The sequence below is a fragment of the Numida meleagris genome, chromosome 1 (assembly GCF_002078875.1).
Source record: "Numida meleagris isolate 19003 breed g44 Domestic line chromosome 1, NumMel1.0, whole genome shotgun sequence".
Classification (NCBI taxonomy): Eukaryota; Metazoa; Chordata; class Aves; order Galliformes; family Numididae; genus Numida; species Numida meleagris.
This window is the reverse complement of record NC_034409.1, coordinates 113,920,412-113,934,433: the sequence shown is the minus strand read 5'-3', so window position 1 is coordinate 113,934,433 and position 14,022 is coordinate 113,920,412.

Genomic DNA, 14,022 nt, shown 5'->3' with positions numbered 1-14,022 from the left:
TTATTCTTCTGTTGGGAACAAGTATCCCACACTTCTCAGGAGGAATAAAAATGTCATCACTAGGAATATAAAAACTATTATTGTACGTGATTTTCTCTATTCTAGTGGCACTGAGAAATCCAACAGAACCACAGCTTGGATATGCTGCCTGTTGTACCAATGAGTGGGTTGACAAGATTCCAGTCTTGGATTGGCACTCATACATACATACATATATGAATAGGGAGTATATATTGTATTTTGATCTAAAAAGTAAGGTGAGATAACTGAGCCTCAATATTTCTAACAGATAAAATGAGGCTACTGCACTGAAAAACATAAAAAAAAAAAATGTAGCTTCCCCATCTTAAGTGAACTCTGCAGACATCCACAGTCCTGTGTGACTGTATGCTGGCAGAAAGAGTACAGCTTTTGTTAAAAGATGGTTACATGATCAAGGTAATGAACACTTCAAATCTGCTACCCCAAATCTACCGGCATCAGAAGTATTATTGTCCTACAGCATCTGTCAGTGGTTGCTTACGACATCATCCATAACAGAATCTTGATTCCTTAAATACAAAGATTTATTTGACACTTTGAAACAAATGAAAAAAAATTCTCAAAATGTAGAGGATTGAATATATGTATACACATGTACACACACACACACACATATATCTACATTAAAGAAAGGGAAAAAAAAAACAGCATACTTCTCCATTCTCAAATGGTGAGTATGGGTTTCTTTCTTCCCCATATCTGTCTACTATTTACTGCTAATGTGTGAAATGAGACTCAGATGAATATTCCTTTGCTAGCTGGCCTCCTCCTTCCCTTATGAGAAACACACCTCTCTGTAGTCAAAACTACATCTTACGACACATCGCTCCTGGTTACCAGTATCTGCATTTTTTCCATTCTCTCATAGAAAACAATAGCTGAGAGTTTTAGTAAGCATCACCTTTAACTGCTCCCCTTCCAAATTATATCCATTATCTCAATGTTTTACTTAATAACTGAAGTCTAGGAACATATGTCTAGATAAATAGAGAACTGAACCTAAACAAGCATTTAGCTTTATGAGTTAAATTGTCCAAAACAAGCAGAGAACGAAAATGAGTCTAGGTGCAAAGTTACAAAGATTTAAGTGTGGGACAACCTGAAGCTCTGTGAATAGTCCCATTGACTTCAGGAGGATTGCTTAGTCTGTGAAGCTAAGCAATCTGCGTGATTGCAAAATTGAAACCTTAGATAGACTGTAATTGGATTTTGAAAAGGCTTCAGAAACTGAATACACAGCTATAAATCACACATGCTCTAAGAGTTATAAATCACCAAAAAGGATGCTTGAAATATAATTATTTTTCTTAGTAGCTCAACTGTATACAGTCTAATGAATAGAATAAGATTAATTTTAAATTATCACAGATCATTAAATGTAAGGCCTCTGAAGCACATCGTATAAGTCACAAGATATGAATATTGAAGGCACCCTTTTATTTACTTTCTTGTAAACTAAGATAAGTGCATTACATGTGTAACAGAGAGAAGGGAAGTTTGTAAAAAATTAAAGCCAGGTGAAGATCAAAGGTATGCCTGATAATTAGGATAGGATCAGTATAAAATGAGCACGTTTATTACCATCGCATCATGCAGATGTTTAGAGAGGACATGTACTTTGTTTTAATTAGCTGTTTCTTTCTTTCGCTTTCCAGGCCAAAGCCTCCTGATAAGGAAAAAAAATTGTAGCCATTGGTCAAACTGCTTGTAACAAATCTCATTTTAAATTGAAGCTATTTATTCAGAAACCAATCTACAACTGCAGCAGTAATCAATGTATTTTCCCTTGGAGTAGAACTGTTCCTGTGCTACCCGAGGACTGTTGTTAATTGCCTGTAACTAAATGATTGCTCTGCTTCTGAACGTAGCTCCTTGGCGCTCGCTCGTTTGTTGTGTTTAACAGAATGCTTGTCCCCCTAAGGGTTAGCTGAGTAATTTTCCTCTACTACTTTCTACATTTGGTCTTGGCTTCTTAAGGAGGGCAAGGTCTGTAATTTGAGCAATGTAACACAGAGGTTAAATGGGTTTTAAAAGGTTTGCACTTTTTGTCTCTCCCCTCTGATGTGGTATTGTGCCGAAACTGAATCATTTTAGCATCCAGCCACTACAGGAAACCTGGGTTTCAGCAGGAAAAGCAGATCAAAGGCAATGCAGTGCCTGCTGTAGCAGTCATACTTAAATTGCAAAGCAAAAGACAGAATAAGGCAGCACCAAAAAATTCATGTTATTGCAAAAGCAATCTCACACTCTGTCCTTGCTGTGACATGTTTACTATGCCCTTGCTCTCACACACATCACCTTCACAAGGCACTGTTCAGGAATAACCTCTCCCAGGAAGGAGTCCAAGCACTCCTTCCCACTTCACACAAGGAAATCCAAGACACAGGAAAGTGAAATGATGGCAGCCATCTGAAGGGCCAACACCAATGGCCGGACTGAGCCTGCTGCTTCTGACACCTTCATTTCCATATAACACACAGTGGTGCTCTTCAAAAAAATCCTGAGGTATGCAAAGCCAGCTAGCTTCCCTGTACAGTTTAGTAACCTGGGGAAGCACTAGCTTGAGGCCCAAAAGTACACAGTTGCATGTGGCACTGTGCCCAGGCTAATCTCTGCTGCCCTTCACATTGCTGCACAGATGGGGCTGTTCCAGTTGTGGTTCTTTGGGGGCTGGCTTAGGCATTGGCACAGTGGGATGTAAGAATGCAGCAGTCTGCTGGGCTAATCACTGCATCTCTGCCTCAGGGCCTGATAAACATCACCCAAGACAGAGGGCGAGCATGTGCTGATAAACATAGCTCAGCATGGATGAAAATACCAGCATGCTGTGCTCGAAGACTAGAGCAAGAAACTGACTTTGCAAGCAAATCTGTTTGAGAAAGACCCGTCTTACCCTTCTTGTGCTCATAAGTGACTGTGGTGGCAGCAGATAAAAAGGAAATTTTGAGAAACTTTCAGGGTGAATGGAGAAGTTTGTCTCTCGCTCTGCCTATCTAATAGGTTTAGGATAGGTTCATATGTGTTCAGATGGACTTTATCAAAGAAAATATACAGGAATAGTCTTGAATTATTTTATGGGGAAAAGAGCACCTGGGAGGGCCTCTCTGATAGCAATAATGATGCAGTCCATTTATCTGATTTCATGCACAGTGTTAGAGAACAAGTAACTACCTGCAGTTATTTTTTCCATTTAATCTCAAAATCATTAATTTATCAAAAACTTCTGTTTTCCAGCTGTAAAGTTTTCCCTCACTTTTAATGAGTCATAACAGCAGGCGCATAAATAGAGTATTTGGTACCTAGCAACCCAATGTATTAAAACCCTTTCTCCTAGTCCCTATTGAACAGCTGCGTCACCTGTAGAACAAAATGATAAACAGGCTATAGTAAGCCCAGAGTGATTTCCATTTCCATTGATATTGTAAAATACTGTATTATTTGTCTATGCAAACAATTTTTTGTTGGCTGTTTTTAATAACATTCCCCTCTCTGGACCAGAAGAGTATTAAAAAGTATGTATCACAAAGGAGTTTCCAGCACAGTTTTGGAAAGAATGACACAGGATATAAATACTTCTTTATTTTATTTTATTACACTTTTTCTGTCTTCTAAGGAGCAATGAAATCTTCTTACAGTTGGTTCAAAATAATAAAAAAAGTGTGTGATTCTCAGTAGATGTAGTCAAAATAAATGGAATTCTCACATTCTTCTATAGCCTTTTATTTCTCAAATTGAATTGTATTGTGTCATGTCTGCAAAAGCACAAAAAAAAATTAAAAAATGTTAGTTGTTTACATCAGGTCTATAGTGCTTCACTCAGACAGAAGCTGCTCACTGGAAGAGGATGGTGTGAAAGTAACATGGAACTGAGCTTTCTCCAGCACAGATTTTATGAAGCAGAACTGCATGACTTGGATTTCCAAGATTTGATTTCTTGGCATTCCTTAGAACCGAGCAGTATTGGAAAAATATAGGGGGTCATAAGATATGCCATTTATTACTAAGTTCTAATTACAACACTGCTAACAACTTTTCCACCCTTTTTGTTAAACATTGCCAGTTTCCTGTTGGTAACCAAAGTAAAAACAAAATGGATGTCATGTAGCTGTTTGAGTTTTCTTGAGCATGCAGTGGTTTAGACAGGGAGGAATGAAGGTCTGTGATGATATATTACTTATTCACTGATAAGTGACTCCAGTGAGGAGGTTACTGTTAGATAGATGTGGCTACATTTGACCAGAATCCCCATCCTCAGGAAGGGAGCTACATGGCACGATCTCAGTCATGTCAATCTCTAGTGGCAGAGTGCAACAAAGGCACCGTGGGGTGCCCATGGTCTGAATGACAGTGTCAGAACTGACAAATTGGGATGGTTTGCAATGACTAAACATAAGCCAACCCTGCTTGTGGAAAGAGAGGAGTATAAAGATGAGTTGCAGATCATTGGGAAACTGCATCAAAGGCATTAGCAGACATCTGAGATGTGTGGCTTTGGAGTTCCTAGGATAATTTATTTTCACATCCCTCAAGCCGTTTTTCTCTTTGCTTTTTGTTTATTTGTTTGTTTGCTTTTCTTTTGGAAAAAAAAAAATCCCTAGTTTGATCTTAGCCAGTAGAATGACATTCACCCAAAACCTGAGCTTTTTCTTATTTATGTGTGGAGTAAGGGAGGGAATGTGTTTTCATTATAGTACCCCCCCAAAAAAAACATTCACCTCTGCTTTATTGTAAATGGAATGTCAACATATATGTGTATAAAATGAACTGTAGTGTATCTGCAGAGAGAGAGAGATGCACGAGGGTTATCAAATCTCTCTTATATGTATTCATATGCACATACATATTCCAGCATCTGTTGTTTTACAAACAAGCAATTCAGATATTGCACCAAAGGAAAAAGTATGTTAATAAAGAAAATACATTCCTACTTACTAGGTATTTTTTCTACAGGATCTTCAAATAAAGAAAAAAATAACCCATTCCTCATTATTTTATTTTAATAATTAAGTATGAAGTCTGCTGTTAATCTTTTCTGGTTTGGAATGTGATTATTATTGCATTTTGTAATTCTTTGCAGAGCTGATGTATACAGTTGAGCTTGCTGGTGGGCTTGGTGCTATTCTGCTGCTGCTTGTTTGTTTAGTGACTATCTACAAGTGTTACAAGATAGAGATTATGCTCTTCTACAGGAATCATTTTGGAGCTGAAGAACTAGATGGAGGTAAGGCAGCTTTTCAGTACGTTTCTTACCTTCTAAACGTGCCTATTTCTCTCCATCAAAGCCCAAATTTAATTTCAGTTCAAGATACGTTAACAACTGCAATTTTTATTTCCCACTGCATTAGGCACTGACTTTAATATACATTCCTCATAGAGCACATTAGCAGCAATGACTACTCAGCTGATGTTTGTGCTGCTCTCTGGTTCAGGAGGTGACATGCATGTCTTTTAGGTCCACACTCCCAACACCACATGAAAGTTATCAACGCTGAGGCTTTAAAGACTGTTCCTTTCTGTCAGTGCTGAAAGCCAGTTTCACCTCCTCATAAGCATGGAAGTGTCTTCAGTAATTATATTTCCCTAATAGGTAGAGGTTGGACTGAATTTCAGTTTACTACTTGTTTAAATTGATCGGTTTCAATAAACTGTGCTGAGTGTTTGGGAGCACACCCAACAGTCCATTTTCTTGAGTTAATTTACTTAATCACTTGGAGAGTGGCTAATGGTCATTAACGTCGTTTTGTGGTTCAAGGACAGCCAGCTTAAACAAAAGTAATCTGCACTGTATGCCCTGGACTGTGTCAAATATGTGCATGCATTTTCTTCTGTTTTAAGAAATGAAGAAGGTCTTCTCTGCCTACTAATCAAAATTGCTACTGGACAGCAAACCAGGTTGAACTGCAGGTTCTGATTAATTAGATTTAATTTTTTTGGGTCAGAGTTCTTGATGTTTTGTGCTACCGCTACATCTTTGGTGACAGAACCTTCGTTTTTACTGAAATACTGCTGAAAGTTATATTACAGTTCAAGGTAATAGCCTGTGGATAGCAACTGCTATGTGACGTGCTATAAGAAATACATAGTGCACTGGCCAAATCTGTCACTGATACAGGAGGCGATTGGCAGCAAAATTAAAGATGTGTATGTAAGGGAAAGGCTTCCATATTCAGATCACTGGGGAATAACCCACTTCTGCCTCCAATCTAAAAATGCACAGGAATTCAAAATAGAAAATGCTCAGAACAACAAAGAGCCTCAGAACATTAGAACATTTTGTATCCTACCAGACTGATGATAAGGAGGCATATTAGTACAGCAGCTCAGTGGGGAAAAAATAAACACAACAGGTTTCTTATTTTACAGAAGAGGAAACTGTGGCCCATCAGGACTGTGATTCATGAAGTATTTTGGCAGATGCTACTTTTTCTCAGAAGCTGAGATCCTCCCTCATCCAAAATGCAACCCACCATTTATAGGATCATGCTTACTTGTGTGTATGAGTTCAATAATAGTCATGTTATATTATGAAAGGAGAAACATATGCTTTTGTAATTGTTTACATAGTTGCAATTTACTGTTTTCTCTCTGTGTCTCGGAGAGTAATTCTTAATTTTACAGCTGTCATTTATTCTTACTTCAAATCTCACCAATTAATTTGCAGACTTACACTTAGCAAGTGTTACACACCTGTCTCTCCTCTCATCCCTTACATCAGTGACCCGGGAACAGAAATGCTTTAATCATCCATTTTAAGTAACAAAATTTTAGTTTCTAAAAAATACTGTTCTGGAATTCAAAAGAAGGAAAAATAATATCAGTTTGCTTTTCTGAGCAAATTTAATTTAATTTACAAGATAAAGCTTGTATTCTCCTTTTGTGTCCAATGCAGACTCATAGCTTGAGTGCTTAATTGAAATAATGAACGCACCAGGAAAAATACTCCTTGCAGATTCTCATAACAGAATACTGTAGCTTCTACTGTACTCAGTATACTAGCAACATGGATAAAACCTACTGTGACAATGAAGATACTGCAGTTGAACTTCTGCTCTGTCTCTCTCACCTGTGCTCTTGCAAAATTAAGAAGACAGAGAGAAAATGCCCCACAGAAGGCCAAGCCACAGTTTGTGTGGAAATAAATTGCAGACATAAATTCAGGTCCTTTCCCTTGGCTTCGCCTGTTACTGGCAGGCACAAAATGCTGAACTGTAAAATCTTTTTCTGACCTGAACTCCTGCAGTGCCACAGCCAAGCGCCTGCGTGCTCTTCATCATTTACGTGGTGCACTCGCATACTTCAGGATAGCGCGTAGATAAGCAAACATCAAAATGTCACAGGCTTTTTGTGTTCACCATATTGTATCCAGAGACAATTCGAAACACTGTAAAAGTGAGGTCCAATTGAAATTTCCCTTTGAAAATATTTATAAAATGCAGTGCTTCATTTCTGAACAAGGCCTTCAGGATGTTGAATTTCATCACAGTTCCTCTTTCTTTTCCTTAGACACTAGTATTTCTCATACACATTTCTGTGGGAGGCATGGGTAAAATGTGAGAAATAGTTGAAAACAAGGTATTTAACACTTAAAACTGTTGTAACTTAATTTATTACTATCTCTGGGAGTGATGGAGATTGAACGAGCATTCACAGATGCCAATTCCTCATTTCTCATACTTTCACCCTTGAATTTCCCATTTTCTCTCATCTCAGTGACTCTGTTTTCCTCTCTTTTTCTCTCTCCAGCAAACACTTCAGCTCAGCCTTGTTTTCTGGGAAAACCCTCTTTTTTTCCCTTAGTTAACTCCCTTTCCTACTGAAGTAAAATGTAATCGAATTAACACTGTGTGCTGGAGTTTGGTTAGTGGACTTCATCACTAATGTCTGACACATTTCCCTGGGAGATGGAGCACAGGCAAAGCTCTCTGACCAATGGCAAAGCAACTTTCCCACTTGAAGCTGCTTGGCATGGTCTTGCCTCTCAGAGAGACAGCTCATCCCTATCAATGAGGTGGTCTGAAACTCCCAAACCTGTTTATCCAGCAAGTTTCAATTCAAGATCTGACAAAATACATAATGAAGATGATACCATTAAGTATCATCTTCAAATGTTCACTAATATTCTGAAAACAACAAAATTTTCAGAAATAGGTGCTTTAGTGGGAAATTCTGAGGGCTGATCATTGTTAAATGTCAGGCATCTTTTTTAGGTTTAAGACTGTAAATATAGAAGTTTATTTTAAAAAGTCTTGCCCATAAAGTGCACTTTAAGTATTAGCATGTTATAGTGAAAGCCGCTTTAAGAAGTGATGAATTCTTATGTTTTATTGTACACAGAGCCCTTACATTAGAGTCTTATACCACACTGTCATGGTTTTGTGATTTTCGGTTATTGATATTCCACATCATAACATCATGTAGTGGATATACCTGGTTCTCAGAAGGACTACTACAGTCCCCACGGTATTTTCTCCTCTGTTACCATTTCCAGCCGGAGGGAAAAGATAAAAGCTCGCAGTATAAAAACTTGCAGATCACGAGACCTCATCCCTTTTCCGCCCGTCTCTCGTCTTGGCAGCACCTCGCTCTCCAGCCGTCTTATCGTCAGTAGTAGAGTAAGGCCTACCTTGATTTTGGGACATTCTCTCTCTCTCTGTATTGGATTTATCAGCTTAAATTGTAATTATATTGTATTATAGTGTGTTGTTTTGCATTCCGATATCTTATTTAGTAAATTAGTTGTTTCTCCTCAGATTGTTGCCGCTGTTCTTTGCTCTCAGGGCCATCTCCTTACCCTTTTCCCCTTTTCCCTTTTCCCGGGGCGTAGACCCGTGGATCCCCCGTCCCCTTTGTCACGGAACTGGGCCGAACGCCCGTAAACCGTTGACACACACTCATTCTCCGAGAAGTGTTTTAGCTCTTACTATTTCTGTATTTTTATTTTTCATGGATCTTTTCTGCTGCCTTTCTCAGTTTCAAATGAACTTAATCAATAAACAAAGTGTTATATTTTAACTAACAGTGAAAAGAATGAAAGAAAACATTTGTAATTACCTTGGATCAAGACATACCCTAACTTCTTGCACTCTCTGAAATTAAAAGCCTTTTGGTATCAGAGGAGATATTACCACTGTATAGAAATTCACTCTTTGCCTATAAGAGAGGTGAAACCCAGGCCTCCTAAAATCTATGGAAATTTTCCCAGGGTTTTACTCAGGACAGTTTCCTCCTTTGAGAGACTGTTTCTGCCCATGAAATTATGCAAGGATCAGTCCCGAAGCAGGACAGCCACTGGGACAGGCAGCAAGGGGAGAAAGGGGAGTCAGACCAGCAGCACCCTTTGTGTTGCTGCCTTAAAGTGTCCATGAGGCTCCAATTCACCAAAATTTCAATTTTCAAATGTTTCTTGCTATTTCAAGACACAGGAGTTTCCAGTGGATATTCAGATATCCAAATGCCAGCCTTAGGGTATATTAAGAATATCTCTAGAAAGCTGCAGAAGGTAGACTGAAAACTATTTGATGTGGTCAGAAGGGCAAAATTACTCAAAATCACGATTTTATATGTGTGTTTATATTCCAGGTTTCAATTTCAGAGAAAAGAGCACACAATACATTTATGAGTAGAAAATGCCTACAGGCACTGGACCTTGCCATTTGGGGGTACATTAGTAACTGTTTAAATAGATCAAAGTTTTTGTGTGAAGGAATAAATAAGTACTATCATCAGAAAGAAGAAATTTTGCATGAAGAGGCAGACAATAAAATAGATAAGAACAGAGTCATTTAGAAATTAAAAACAAGATTGAATAAATGCACTGAGAACACATTTATTTGATAAAATTTCAGAAATATCTCTTGTCACAACTAGGCTGACTAGAAGTCAAGTTTCAGGCTTATGAGAAATAACAACAAAAATAAAAACTGTATTCAGCTGATAACTAGAAATTGTGACCTTTTCTTGACAGTTGATATGACAACCTTCAAAATGACCCTCAGTGCCTTTAGTTCTGATCAGCTGTTGCTACAGTGTTGGACAGGGCTCTCTCTATGGTGTCTTTCACACTAGTCTTAAATTTCCTTGCAAAGGAAACATGGGAGAATATGGGGACTAAGGTCTCAGACTATATATGGCCAGGCTTGGTGCATGGGAACCAAGGCCCTGGAGTTTCTCTGATTTCACTTTGTTTCCTTTTTTTATTTTAATTTTTTTAGAAAGTGTTCCTAAGATGGTTGAAAAGTATCATTGCTAAGCTCTTTAAAATTAGGAAATCTTCCTTGGATTCAGTATATGACACCTGTAGTGGTTGTTTCTGGGCTGAGAGTGTTGCACTCTCTTAAAAGATGAGTTTTGTTGTTTTCTGAGAGGAAGTAAATCAATTCTCATATTAGGAAATTGATGAAAGGGTTTCTGCCTTGAAATTTCTGTTGCATCTGGGACTCCTTAAGTAGTTGTGATTTTCATCTTTACCATTCTTTAGTAGCAAAATACTTTCAGGGCTCACAGATGTGGGATTGCCTGTGGGATTGCCCAAAAATACCTTATTCACTGCACAAATTAAGATGAGGTAAAACACACTTTGCTGTGGTTTCTTGTGTTTCATCCCAGTAAACCTCTTGTGCAACAAAGAAAGATAATGATTTGAGATTCTTAACACTTCAGTGGGACTTAGCTGCTAACTTTCAAATATAGCATTTTTCAGTGGCCTAGGCACATACTGAAGTGCTTGTATTAATGATCACCCTATGCAGGTACAGCTAGACTGAAATTACTGCTGAAGTTAGTGACTGCAATTACAGAATCTTCTCTAGGGACCCATGGAATAAGTTTGCAGTAGCTGCCTCAGCACAGTATATGTATTCTTATTGGCTACTGGCAAATTATGGCAATAAGATATCCTATTCTATGAATATCAATTTCAATTTCTGTTAAAATCACCTTTAGAAAAAATACAGCCTTCATCTTTCTAAATATTACTAGTTACAAGGCAGGGATTTTCCTCTTATTTAATTACAATTTTATTGTTGGATAATTGCCTACGTTAACTCTTAACTCTTTTCATTTATGTTATTTATTTACATCTGAAAAGCAATTCAAAGAATAAAATCTCAATTTATGTCTCCAATGAATATGGGATTTTCTAGTTTCCTTGAAACTTACTAATTCAAACAAAAGATCCTGTTTTTTCCTCTTTTTTTTATTTTACTCTCTCCCTATTTTATGGCATATAGAACCATTTAAAAAAAAAAAAAAGTAAACTAGGAAGAAAATAGAGTCTACTATCTGAAGACTGAGATATCTCCTCTTCCTCAGCCAGCAGCTCTGTCAAATGGCTCTGAGCTTTGAAGTTGTTTTTCTTGTTTTATTGCTGTTGATGGCTTTTTGTGTGTGTTTTTTTTTTTTTATTGTTGTTTTCAAAGGACAGATTTCCAAGTTAAGCAAGATGAACACAGCATATTGGCATCCAATTTCTAGAATTTTAGACTGAAAGCCTTTTTCCAAGGCATTTCTCTCCTGAGGTTCTTTTTATACCTACAAAGAATTCCTTATTTTTTTTATTTTACCTACATCAAGGCTACCTCTGCTCCAGTTTTCAAACTACATAACCCAATGATATATTTTAAGTACTATCATAGATCAGTTGAACTAAGGAGAATGCATATAAACATGTATTTTACACAGGTAAAAGCTGTTGAATTAGGATGATAACAAGTAGTCAGTCACTACTTGACACTTTGTCAGTTTAAGATATTTATTTTGTACAGAAAAAAATATATTTCTTCCTTTTCAGACTCTACATGACAGCTGTTGACTTTCTGCTCTTTAAAAGAGGATTTAGTCTTTCATAGATATAGACTATGCTATGCTATGACTCCTTACTGGGTAGTTACCATTCAGTCTTTCAGTACCTACTACTATTTTTTTCTAAGACAAGCAAATAGTTCATACAAACCAAGAGAATATCTTCTATCACCGTATTTTAGTTTTCATAAACTTTAACATTCTGATAATCGTATATAAAAATTTCTGCATTTTCATGTCGAGAGCAATTTTTGAGATTAATGCTGCACCAGCTTTTTATATTAAAAGCAGAATTACTTCAATAGCAGTGTTTAATTGAGTTACTAACTTCCATATTAATGAGAATGGCTTAGAAACATTGAAGCTTTCCTCTTCATTTAGCTACAAATAAAAAAAAAAGAGTAAGTATATGAGAAAAAATCACCTTTAATAACAGGTTATTCTGTTTAAATAAGTAGTAATCTTATGTACCTATCATTAAGAAATTTTAGTTGTAGTTATAGAAAATAAGGAAAAATATACCTTGAAAGTGTCTGACAAATTAATAGGAAGGGGAAAGAATGCATACCCGCTGCTTTAGTATTTCTATAAATGTACCTTTTATCGGCAAAGGACATTTCTATTTTTCATGGTCTGTGGTGTGCTGAGAATACTCAAGAACCTTTTTAGAATTGATTATACTTCTTTAACCTTTTTAGCAGTGTTGCATTTATAAACTCCCTTCAATTCACCATTTCCCACTTCAGGCAAGGATCTAGAATATCATTAGGAATACTCCATTTAACAGGTACTTCACCATGGCAAAGCTAATGTTGGCACATTTTTGTTATTATTAACAATAAAAAAGGCTTGGCATTTAAAGAACAAAAATTAAAGTGAATGATAAGGTAAGCATGACATTCAACAGTAAATAGTCTGAGGAAAAATGTGATCTGAAAGACTCATAATGATTTGGTGTTTTTAATCATCCAAGAGTTTGGGTTATCTTTTTCATTATTTTGAGGGTGATGAGCGCTATTACAATGTGAACATTAAATGTGGCCCCATGAGTAATCAAACGGGTACAGAATTCTCTCTGAAAATGTTGAAAACCCACCCCTTTGCAACTCTTGCTGAACAGTGTGTTATCAAAGAGGAAAGCCTTACAACAGTTCCCTGCAGTACTTGCAGAACCCATTCTGTCGTTTCTAAGGACCCCACCTAAACACCTGATTAAATCAGTGCATTGCTCCTAGATGAGACCTGAGTCCTCACTATGCTGACACATGCTCCGGCATATCAGCTGTCCATCTCCCACTGATTCAGAAAGGGATGATCTGGGAAAGCCAGAAGTGTCTCCAGCTACTCCTGGCCACAGGGTAGCCCATGTGTTGTCAGCTCCCTTTGGAGCACTGGGTATTTCTGAAGTCACTGTTAATGACTCCGGGGGATTACAGGACACACAAAGGTGTGGGCTGACCTTCTTATCTAGGTGTACAGCTTCATTAAAATAAGATTCAGATCTGTCAATGCTATGAAATATTGCATTGTTTGTTTCTCTTTATTTTAATCTGTCAGTCTGTCTTGTGCTATAACATACCATGCCAGCTGGGAATCAGAATTTGTCATCTGCTTGAACATGTTAATAAGAAAAGAATAACTTCATGAAGGTACTTTTCTATTTTTAATTTTTCATCTATATATAGTTTTCTGTACTCCATTAGCAGAAATAGCTGTAATGCTTAAGGTTTAATGAGCCCTCAAAGGCCCAAACTGCTGTCCCCTTGGAGTGCAACATGCAAATTGTTAGAAAACATATACGTATATAATAAAAATTCAAAGCTGAATCTGTCTTCTGGTCCCTATAGAAGAAGAAAGTAGATGCATATGGAGTCTGGGTTTCATTTTATGCTTACACTGAGCCTTTAAAAGACTGCTGCTGAGCACAACCTCAGAATAACAAGCAGCATTTACAACTTCACCCCCTAAAAATTTATATCACTTCTGAAACATTAACCCTCTAGAAAGTTACAGGGAATATGATCATTTCTGCATTTGGATGATCACTGAAATAAATAGCATTAAAGAATGCATGTTGCAATGATGCAACAGGTGTTTTGGCTAAAATCCTGAGCCACTGAATGAAATCTTGTCTCCATTTCTTCTTAGTGGATCTGGCATTTCACCTTTAATGTCTACCCC